The following is a 12570-nucleotide window of genomic DNA, read 5'->3' as shown; positions in this document are numbered from 1 at the left end:
CTACTGCACAGTACCCATGGGGCAATCATAGAAAAGACTTATTTATACATTAGTGGAAGATTAGATTATTTCATCTGTGCTTTGAGCAGGCATTTCGATTGGGGTGTTCTCTTCATTTTTCTTACATCCTTCCTTGCTCCTTAGTTTCCTGCAGAGGGAAAAAACCTACAAACCAACACCATAGCACTCTTTCATACAAAACCCATGGGTAGCATATGTTCCAGAACACAGGTACTGCCACAAAGCACATAAGCAAAGCTTCGATATAAAAGGAATTCACTGGAATTAGGCCTGTAGGGACCGGTCTTCAAGCGCTGTCAATGCTTTTCTATCCCAGTGAAGTAAGCTCACACTAATAGTTTGGTCTACCCTTTAGCCATTCCAAACACCTTTAATTATGCAGTGAAAGGTCATAGAATGATAACTGGCACTGATACTTTGCTATTTTCCTTGAAGTTAATAATTCTCAACCTATTTTGCAGCTAGATGACAACTCCTCATTAAATAAAAAAACCTCAACATCACTTGCTTCTCCTGATCTCATTAGAAAAATCTCTATTTCTTGAGTATTTCAGGCAATAACTTTTCTCTTGATCATAAACTTATCTTTAGAATTCAAGCTTTATATATCCCCCCATTTACATTTATAACATATTAAAATAATGAGACTATGCAATATTTTTACATTAAAACTGCAGAATACACAGGATAGAGTGGCACCCATTAAAAGGCGTGTTTCAAAAATGCAACTGACTGCTTCCATGGCAGTGTTGTGCACACATTTGATCAAGACTTTGTCTCACCAGGAGGCAAGGGAATTGTGCAATGGCAGATGCAACAGCCCCGTGACACAGGAATTCATACCGTACTGGCTAATAAAACAAGGAAGCAAAGTGCCAGCCCTCCAAAACCTTCCACAATAAATCCACACCTTTTTAGCCTTATTTATGTGGCAAGTTTTCACAAGTGTTGGTCTACCATTGTACTGGCTCTTCACACCTTACCCTACTCATGCAGTAAATTTCTCCACAGTTTATTTGGTCCTTAACTACCATCAATAAAACCTATCTAGAAAAAAATAAAAAGCAAACCAACCCCGCACCATTTGTCATTTAATCTTGTAAGCGTAACACATTTGGCAAGTTACCTTATGATGGATGCTGTACAAAACAAGGATGCAGTATTACAACATGCTGAAGTAGATGGCCAGTAACTTACAAAATTAAACCTAAATTTGTTCTGATAAATGTTATACATATGTGATACATTAGTTCTACATTAATCTTTTCAGCAGACTTCAACATCTATCCCTTAACCCTTAAAATTAAAGGCAAACAACACAGAGCTTAGGACTGTTCATGCCTCCCTGACAACAGATCCCCCAAACATATTCTTTCCCAGAGCAGTTCTCCAAGTTGTATTGAGAAACACAGAATATTTTCAGTAAACAACTCTCAGTCTCAGCCCCAGAATTACCTGTCAAAAGGGCCGTCTCAAGCACATTTGTATTTTGGATCTAAGTGAAATAGAGGATAAGACGAGTTCTTCCAAATGCCTACTCGCCCCTTTTCCTGAGGCTGCGTTGGCCTTGTTACCAACCACTCCCTCTCCCACCCGGCTGATGCCTCAGCATCACCACATGGCTCTCGAACATATGGTTCGGGCACTTGACTCTGGAGCTGCCAAGCATACGCAAGGAAACTAAAGTAGGTTAACTCTAGGAGACTGCTGAAAACAAATTGTAATATCAAATAGATTTAAGTGAGTAAAATTGATGAACTCCACCATTTCTCTTAATAGCATTGCTCTGATCTTGTTTAAACACTGAATAGATGCACTGACCTCTGCGTGCTTGTTCAGCCTGAAGGGCAACTGCGTTAATATATCCCTCAATGGAACTCTGGCCTATTTGCACTCAAGTGGTAACCCTTTTCCTAATAAAAGAAAACGATACTTTGTTGCTGAATTTGATGCATTTATGAAAATCTTAACTACATTGCCATTATCTCCATTTACTCAAACAAGTTATTTTCTGTTTATAAATATCTATGTGAAACTCAGTACCCCAGAGCCAGGCAGAGCCAGGTCATTGCAAAGGTTAGGAAAAGGGGGTAGGAAATGAAGAAGTCGCTTTTGTCAGCCGAGCTCTGTCTAGAAGTTTGTCATAACTGTGTCTCATCTCCCTCTGTTTGTAGCAGTGGTTGGATCCACCCACACCCCATTGCAGGACAGCAACCAACAAAGAACAGAAGGTATGTCGTGACACTTCAGCCTTCAACACCCTCAGAGGACTGTGTTATACAGGAACTGTGTTTAACTGTTACAATTTACTGGATCACATCCAAATTATATTAAGGTATATAAGTACACAGTAAGTACTTCACATAACACTAAAACAGAGGTTAGAACTTGGCAGAGATCAAGTACTACTGGTAAGAGGTCAGGCAGGGAACCCAGGTGGCAAGGAAACTGGATGTCAAACATTTACCAAATGGAACACAAACTCTGCTGGTATCCTTGATCTACAGTAAAAGACAGAACCATTTAGCTGAAAAACAAGTTTGTGTTTGAGTCATGCCTACTACTTCTGACTTGTGTTTACTGCCCCCCTGCAATCCCCAGTTCCAAGTTCTCCACTACCATACACTCATTCCTGTTGGCATTCCCCCAACAAAATTGATCATAAGCTTAACAGCAATGCATACCAAGGTCAGTTACTTCACTTAAAAATGCCCAAAATGTCTCCTTCATTCTCTTCACAAGAGCATAATTTTTATTATTATTTTTTTTAATGTAAGGACTAAATGACATTTTGTTTTGAAAGTGTTGGGGCAGAAGCTTATTTTTGACTTCTACATGAGGCTTACATTCTACAAAATTTAAGCACACGCTTCTGATGCTACTCATCTAACAGCATAGATCTGTCCCATAACTCAAGATTAATATTTATATAATGGAAAAGAAGAATAGCTAGAGAACATAGGTATCAAAACAACTTAAGACATAAATCTGAATCAAACAGAGCTGCTTCAGAAAGAGAGGGGCAAAGACATCTCCCATTCTTGTCACTTGTCAGAAAAAAAAGAATGCTTAATGAACAGATTTTTTTAAGAAAAATTAATTTTTACCTTGTACTGTGTTATGCAAGATAACACAATTAAACTGCTTCATTATAATTGAAGATGTAATTTTTTTTTTTTTTACATGTCTTCTCAATAAGATTAAACCATCTCATTACTCATTTGGATTAAAACATCCTGATTTACAAAACTGAAAAAACAGTTTTCAGTGTGCTCATGGAAAGTAGTTCTGAGGTTATTCTGTGACAAAAGACCACAGCCATACCAATGAATTGGCATTAGGTAACAAAATGGAACAGGGACAGAGTTCTTTTGTACATTAAAACTATAGTGCCCAGTTAAAAATTGACAAATGTACAAAGGGATGAGATAATTAACACTTCTTAGTTTGCTTTTTTGGTCTCTAAATTACAACCTTCTTCCTCATTCTGGCACACTATTAAGACTCATTTTGTTCCTTCAGTAAGTAGATGTGAAGCAGCATTCCTGACTAATGTCATTTATAACAACTGGAAACACTACAGATGCAAAAAGGCCCAGGTCAGTCACTGTCAGTTAATACGTGACCCTACACATTTGCAACACAGAAGAAGTTATTGCAATCTTAAAAAATAACTGAATCAAGGTATGAACCCAAGGGCTTCCACACAATGGAAATGCAAACTGCAGCTAGGCATTTTTAAAGTATTAAATCCACATTTCCAGAAGTATTAGAGATGTTTGTTGCCTCTATATCTCCAAATTGACATATATGAGGACCCTGACCATCACTAGACTAGGCCTCTATGCTATGAAAAAAAAAAAAAATAAAGAAGTTCTTCACAATCCCTGAAAATTTCCAAAACATCAGAAACCAAACTGAATAATTCTTAGAAATATAAGGTTCACATTTCTAAGTCGCACTTCTTTCCCAGTCCCTATGCTCAGCATTTGCAATCAACAGATCTCCAGTTCAACACATAGCACACCCAATAACACTTTGCCTCCATCCGCCTCTAGTTCTAGTTTTCTTTTTCCCCTATCACATTTCTGTTATGCATAATGGGGATTCTAGCTTCTTGACGACGTACTAGAATGTGAAAATATCCTTAAAGTGGAGGTCCTGTTTGAGGTAGACACTGAGAGCACTAAACACTTTAGATATTGGACACATGTTAATATTAAGACATAGGACTAGACAGTCTTCTGCTTCTAGTTGCACTGACAGATGTGAATTTGTCCCTATTAATACATTAAGTTACACTGCAAAGTTTAAATCTGAATTTAGGGTTTTGTGTCTTGCAAATAATTCTTCCTATTGGTGAAGCAAAATTAGGCAAAGGACTCTATGGCGTTTCTTGAAAAATTCTAGGAAATCTGGTGTTTTCTTCTCCTCCTCTGCTCTACCTCCTAAATGAATGCAAGAAAGCTAACATTGCACAAGAAAGGCCCTACGGGAGAAGGTCTCTTGATCTCTTGAGACAATTTGACTCTCCCATTGCTCTGACAGAATAAAAGGGCCACTGGGGCAGACCACCCGGGCAAGGGACTCCTTTGGGACTGATGGTCAGGATTCCCTTCCTTTGAAGGCAAACCCGTGCCCTTCCTGCAGCAAAGGGCTGAAGTGCACACGAGCAGGCTGGCTGAATCAATTAGCTGGGGTAACAGCAGCCTGTCTCCTGCAGCCTTGCCTTTGTGCTGGGACATGGACACTGGCTCACAGTAGCTCATGCTTTTTGCCCCAGAGCATCCCTGGTTTGCACCTGGGCTACGCAAACCTGCTCAGACCAGGCTTCACAGGATGCAAACAAATCTCTGAGGGCAGCAGGAACTATAACAACATTTTTCTAGCCCAGAGCTGACAACTGGACTATATAACATGCCTGTATGTGTTGTGTATGTAGGTGAGCAGTAATTTACAAAGTCTTCAGAACCTACAGCAGGAAGTGGGGGTGGGACTAGAACAAGATGATTTTTAAGGTCCCTTCCAACCCAAACCATTCCATGACAAATCAGTAAAACAGAAGTACACATCAAGTCTGGAGTTCATCATTTGGAAATTGAGGGGTAAATATTTAAATATCACATTTAAATGCAAAAACATCAAATGTAATTTAAAAAATTGTCTACCAAAATGTTTCCAGACACAGCAAATAACCCAAAAAGGACTATCATGTGCATCTTGAATCATAACATTTGAGAATGATTAACTCATTGTGCAACAGATACAGAGAAAGACTTTCCATTCCCATTACTACTGCTATTTCAGAAGCCTGTCTTAGGGAAAGGCTAGATATTAGCTTTACTTATTTATCACACAAAATAGAAGGTGCAGAGACTAGTCCTGTTCTTTTACTCACTACATCCAGATGAAATTAAATTATATAAGGAACTTAAACTCCTGATAATTCTTACTTCCACATTCAGTTTTGAGCATCTGGAATATATTGAGTATTCCACCTTTTAACAGGATATTTTATATCACAGCTAATGATTTCATGGCAACCCTGGAGATGGGAAATTACTTTCTTTTTTAAGCAATCATTCTGAAATATCTTTCAGACTGTATAGATATACCAACCAGATCAGACCTGACCCAGTATGTGAAGAGTGTCACGCTTTCACATATATTAATAATATTTCTGAATCATGTCAGGCTGAAACCTGAAGTCAAAGACATTCAGGGTGACTAACATGCCCAACACAAGACGAGGGCATGAAATGGAAGAATTTGAGGCCAAGAAGACAATGCTGGAATGCAAATTTTTTTATAGACCGATAGCAATAAAATGCTTTATAAATGCTAAAGTTTAAACTGATTCATTTAAAGCATCACTTATTAGACTGCGTTCATTATCTGTAAAAGCAATTTGCATCCTTAAATGATTTTCATGATTCAAGTATATCAAGGTTTAAGCACAATTCTCTTCTCCTACGGAGAATAAGCCCGATATACTGCAAACAAGAAAACCACCCAAATTACTCAGCCTTCCCTTCTGTGCAAAAATGTCAGTATTATTGAGCATTTTTAGTGAATGTTTTCCATATGGAGATCATATAGATGAATTAGATATGTACAACATCAGCATTTATTTCATTTTGCACTTACTATAGTTGTCATATAAATCTTTCCACAAGATGTGTTCTTATGGACACTGAAATCTCATTGACGGAGAAAATATTCCTCTTATTTTGTCTCCTGGTAATAATCTATTTCTAGAAAACTTTCATTTATAACACCAGTTATAATCACAGAATTGGTTGGCTATATAGACATGCTGTCATTATATAGTGCACACTCCCCCTGCAAAGTGAGTTATTATTTATTAATAATATCAGAAGGATTTGTACTAACCCTTCATCCTGGGGAATGATATACTCACATTCTCTATCACAAAACAGCTTCATAGAAATATATATTAATGAAGTATTGACATGACAATTCTTGCAGAAGCAAACTCGTGTTTTACATGCAAAGTTACCTGGTATACATGTGATTCTGGTTCTTTACACATACAGAAAAAAAAAAAACCAAACCAAAAAAACCCCAACCTTATAATATTTCATTATCATAGAAAAAGATAACTACAATTAAAAAACAGAGAAACAAATTTCACTTACTGCAAAATTAATTTTAAAAAATCCCTGTAGTTATCATAGCTTATAGCTTAATGAATTGGTTCTCTTCCTTTAATTTAAAATCAAGCATGAGATACATAATAAAATGGAGATGGTTATACATTTTATTACTATGTTAAGGTTAAGAAATAAATATGCAAATATGGAATTTCAAATTACTTTGGAGACCACGCAAATAGGCAAGGCTTATAAATATGAAAGGAAATCAGCCCTGGTAAAAACTCATGCAGCTCCACTGACATTTTTCATAAATGTATATTTTTAGAAATGCATTTATACCACTTCTGTTAACACTTTGGGTACTGTACAGTACAAATACATATAATTTTTTTTCCTAAACTTTGCCCTATCAACAGTTTTCAAGAGATTCTTTTCAAGAATTACTCTAAACTGTTGGTTGTGACTCTTCCTTTCACTTAAAGATGAATTTAAAATTTACCACTATTTCCTTGTGATGGATTTTCCTTTCAGTACTATTTCTCCCTCCTCCGTACTGTTCATTGCTTCTGTTATTGTTTACAAATTCTGGGTTCGTGCTGACTGTGACTGAAATCCAGACAGGATTATTCTGTTCCCAAAACTAGCAAGTCCAAATCCTTCCCTGAGGATCAAATCTGTCAATCCCTACCAGGAGTGCTAGTACTGATTTTCCCCTAGAATGAATTTATTACACCCAGGGAGGGTTTTCTTACCTATAGCAAAAAAAAAAATAAGAAGAGGAAAAGCTTCTTTTTAGTGCTCAGGCGTGGAATTCTAAAGCTGCAAGAAACATCACATCTTGCTCTTTGCTTTTCACTTCTTGAGTGACTTTCTAAATGTACCAGTTGTTTTCTGCCTATCCATCATTCTCTTCATAACCCTGCACCCTTTTGAACTCCTAAAGGATTATTTCTATGTTGGATGAAAACAAGTAACCAAGAATCAGGAAGAGGCAAACTAGAGCACTCTAATGTGTCAGGTGAGACAGCCCCTGAAGTTCAGTCATCTGCCAAGTGGGCAGCACATTGGCACTGTCCGGCCACACACAGACTCCACACGAGCCACAGCTGCCTCTTCCCAAGGCATGAGGGAGCACCAGGTAGCCAATAGTGCTCTAAAAGCCAAACAGGGACAAAATCCCACTGGACTTGAAGAAAGCTTGAAATTATATTTTTCACAGTGCATGCAGAGGCCAGGCAAATGGACAGAAGGCTCAAATCTCCAGGACACCAGACTTTATGAAGTATTTTTTTCACAAATTTCTAATTAGCTTGTACACATTTAATGACAAGTTCACTGTGGCTACTCCTTTTCTCCCCAGTTATATCACCAGTTATTGAGTACCACAGACACTTCTTTCATGGGAAAAAAAAATCTAGTAAAATGGAAAATATCTTTGAACACTTGATGAGCTTTTCCCATTATTTGTGCTTCCACTAGGCTACTAGTACCAAAATCCTGAACAGCCCTATCTTTTTGTAAAACAATAAAATAGAAAAATTATAGCTTTGCACTTCTGAGCAGACATACCGACATAGTGTGGAAGATGAGCAACTTCCCTCCTAATTGACTCTGTGGAATCTCTTAAAACAGAAGTAAAGAGAGGAAAACAATCATGGTAGGATGTCTCATTAAACTTTCCAAGGCGCTTCCTTACTGTGAATCAGCACAAAGTAAGAACCTACAAAGCTAATATACCATCTAAAAAAAAACCAACCAAACCTGCCGATCACTGTGATCCAGTGTAGAATTCCTTCCAGTTGCATTACTAACCATTCCTCTTGTAACTTTACAGACAGTAAACAGACAACCCCTTACACTATCCCCAAGATAGCCTGGCCGTTCTGTGCCAGTCAAACCACAAGACTCAGTAAACTCAGAGTTTTTCCACCACATCTTAACTCTTATGCGTGACTTTCTGGAAAACAAAATTGAAAGGCAGCAGTTTCTTATCTTAACTCTCTTGTCAAAGCTGGCTTGCAGAAGTAAATGATGAAAAGTTCACCTGAAATGCTATCATACCCTGAGAGAGTTACAGTTATTTAGAAGTGGCATGCCAATTTACCATGTTTGTCAAGACTGTTGGACAGGAGGTCACAAAGTATTTCCTCCCTTCATTCTTCCTACGCTACAATTTTAATTTCCAAAGTGCCCGAAGTCCTTCAAAATCCTTTTATCTCTTTGAGAACACAGATATCAACTGAGATTGAGCAACAACAAAACAGAACCATTCAGTGACAGGCTATCAAACTGCTGAACATCACAAAAATATGCAAGATAAACACAGCCTTAGCTCTAAGATTTGCTGATTGCAGATATGAGGCAGTATATTTACTCCAGAGCATAATGCCTATTTACTTTTTTGTAAACTCTGTAGTGGTAATCATATGAAGGCTGGAAGGAGCACCTTTCTTACATCTCAATGATTCTTCTTCACACAGACATGAATCTTGTGGAATATTTGATGACTTAAAGCAAGGAAGACAAGTCAAAAGGGACCAGCACAGGACCTACACCAAGAGAGACCGAAAAACTGGAGACAGCCATCACCACTGAAAGACTTTAAGCATTAAGACACTCACCTACTGTGGACTCACAGCAAGGAGCTTTTCTCCTTTCCGTAGCTCTCTAAAACAGGACAGGTTGTAATTTAGGTGCCACAAAGCAATACCTGGGGACTAACCAATGAACCACCTATCTTCCTCTTCATGTATGAAAATTATTTGCACCTCTTCCACTCTCCCATTTTTGCCCAAAGTCCTTAGGTGTGTCACAGCATACGTGGTTTTCTGTTGTTCCCTTGTTTTTAAATGGTACTTTAATTCTGCATTTTCAGATTTTCTGTTGGTCAGGCTAAGGAGGTAAGAGGGTGTGTATACATATGAATATCTCCTTGGAACCTCCCAGCTACCAACTTCTGTGCCCAGAAAGTACCTAGGAGCCAGACAAGCAGATCTAATCCTCCAGTTCTGAGTAATGAACACACCTTGGCTACACCATCAATCAAGTCATGCTTTGACACAAACAGTCTGCCAAATCTCAAACCTCTCCGCTTTGATTAAGGTCATCAAGAAGGCAGATCCATTCCTGAAAGTAAATTCAAAAAAAATCTCTGCTGATAAAGTTTGCAGCTGCCAGGAAAGAAAGATGAAAAGCAGGTGAAATGTTAATGATAACAGCTCCACACAGCTTTCCTTAGCATAGAGATGGGCTGAAAAATATGAATTTTGGTACTGCTAGACCAGTTTACTTGCAACACAGACAGTAATACACTCCCTGCTCAAGGAGAAGAACTGCACTTGAGAGATACTTAGTTGGGATCAAACTTTGGGACCATAGGGAATACCCAGAGGAGTGGTGCCAGCTGCTGCAGAAGACAGGACCTGCTGGGGGAAGATTCACCACACACATGCAGACAATACCCCAGTGCCATTTCCCACAATGGCAGCACTGGAGTTCCTCACAAGTAAAATGAGCAGCAGACAGGAGGACTCAGTCTTGGGAGAAGCAGCCTGCTCTGGAGTGCAGAAGAAACCACATCCCAAATCCTGCTGTCAGAGGAAGGGCGTGCACAGGGCCCAGGAATGCTGCTTAAGCTGCTGGATGCTGTCGGTGTCTGCAGGATACAGAATGCATGTACCACATCAAATCAAGTGAGGAAGTTGATGAAACCTTCTTTAAATAATGCGAGGAAGTCTCTGTATCAGACCCTTGCTCTCACAGGGGTCTGCAACTGCCCTGACATCTTCAGCAAAGGCAACATGGCAGGACACAAGCAGTTGAGAGAGATTTTTTGAGGGTGCCAGAGGTAGCTTGTTGACATTGGTACAGGATGGGCTGACAAGATGTGCCGCACAGCTGGATCTGCAGTTCACTAACACAGGAAGAACCATGTGGACGTGGGATAATTAGTTGTAGCATTGGCTGTCACGACCCTGGAACAGGGTTCAAGATCCTGAAAAAGGTGAAAAAGTGAAGTACAGATGCCAGATCTGGGAAAATAAAGGAGTAAATCCTCTTGGAATGCATTTCTGGGCACATGAAAGAGCAAGCAACTGGGCAGAGTCAGAATGGGTTTACTAACATTAGATCCTGCTGGACCAACACGTTTGTTCAACCTGAGAACCCAGAGAAGAATGGATGGGGTAGCATAACACCAGGAATGGGACAAAACTGAAGAGATTTGTGTGTGACAATTTTAATGGCATTATTAGCCTTGTTTTTCTACAACTAAGGATAATTAGACTTACAACCTTCCCATTATTTTACAAATAAATATTTGTCTTTACATATATAAAACGTATGCTTATTTGCTTACTTACGTGCATCCTCCTCACCCATAACAGGATTTTCGGAGTAACAGGTGGTCAAAGTGTTTCCACCCCAGTCAACAGTGGCCTCTTGAGTTGCTGGAGTTGCAGATTCCCATGCCACCTTTGTTTGCCTTAGCTTTGTAGGAAGCACAAGAGAAGCATTTTCTTTGAGTTTGCCTTTAAAAGGCAAAAATTTACCAGTTCTGTACAGAATCTATTAGATCCAGTACAGATGAGTCTTGCAGATGTAGATGATAAATATGCACAGCGTATTTGTATGTATAATATCATTTCATGTAAATGAAAACCAGCCTTTCACATATTCCTGGAGTGTCCTTCTGGGTTCCCAGCTGAATAGGAATGCCTTGTGCTCAGGAACTGGGCCACCTGAGCTGCCACCTGCAAGGGCAAGCCAGGACAGAGGATAACCAAAGTCAAGTAGAACAAAAACAAACTGAAAAATCTGATGGCATAAGGTTAAGTCATACCCCTCACCCCTGCCACATCTAACTGCAAGAAGAAAGGGACAAAGAGACAGGATTGCAAAGGAATTGAGACAATAGAGTCACACGGTAAAGTGACTGAAGCCAGTTTGGTGTCCCAAGGTGAAAACCTCCAAGTCCAGCCAGTTCTGGCCTGCTCCTGTGAGGAAATCTCCTTTTTTGCCATGCATGACTGCTCCTCTATGTTCTCTCACCAGGCTCCCCTGGAGATCTCCTAGCTGCACCCCTTTCCCTGATAGGTGCAGAACGTGCAGCCTGCCCTTCCAGCAGAAGGCTCTCCACCACGGCTCAGAGTGCAGCAGCCTGTACCTAGGCAGTGCTCCCCTGCTATTCTAGTCCTGTCAGTAGAAAATACCGTTTTTCCTTGCTCCTCTTTCTCTTCCCCCCGTGTTTTTTTTAGTTTGATTTCCCTTTTCTTTTCGTCCTTTAAAACACAAAACTGAAGCAAACAATACTACAGAATAATTGATCAACATGAGAAAGAGTTGGGTGTCTTTTGAGTATACACCACCAACAAAAAGTGCAGAGAAGTCTTCCAATGCAGGTGGCTCACAGTCACCCAGTTTCAGGATATGCATGGACTACACGAAAACCTGAAAGGATATAATGTGCAGATTAGCTTTTTATCCAGGTGTCACAAGCCTCTGAATAATTTTCCCTGATGCGACAGGGGCTTACTTCTCATACACAGCTTTTTGAATAGCTGACAGCCCCATCAATAGAGCCACTGCCATTCTGAGATTGCACAAGTGCAAGCACAGATGCAGTTCTACAAAAAACACCCTCATCTATTTGCTTTTTGAGCAAAACAATTTCTCATAAGAATATGCTGGTTTATATATTTCAAGACTCTGAGCATTCTCCACCTCCTGCCTGTTACCCAGGGAGACTATAGGATGGCATGGTCACCATGGAAACAGTGGACAAACTTAAGATGTTTTCATTGCTGTAGATAAAAGCCATCTGCATTATTTTTTTTCATTTCTGTTTCTCACACCACCAGCTCAGACTCCCAAGCCAAACTGTGGCAGCTGTGGTGCCACCCTGCAGCCAAGAATCATATAGCATTTCCAAAGC

At 39.5% G+C, this 12570-nt stretch overlaps 1 protein-coding gene across 2 annotated transcripts in view; it reads right to left on the bottom strand.

Annotated features, from left to right (window-relative positions):
• The window catches only part of GABBR2 (gamma-aminobutyric acid type B receptor subunit 2), a 469861-nt gene that overhangs the window by 388052 nt on the left and 69239 nt on the right, over positions 1 to 12570 (bottom strand). The window lies entirely within an intron of this gene.

This window comes from Corvus kubaryi, unplaced genomic scaffold (genome assembly GCF_017639235.1).
Source record: "Corvus kubaryi isolate FWS band 111438036 unplaced genomic scaffold, C.kubaryi_AGA036_p1.0 68, whole genome shotgun sequence".
NCBI classification, from domain to species: domain Eukaryota; kingdom Metazoa; phylum Chordata; class Aves; order Passeriformes; family Corvidae; genus Corvus; species Corvus kubaryi.
This window is presented reverse-complemented; position numbering and strand designations above follow the sequence as displayed.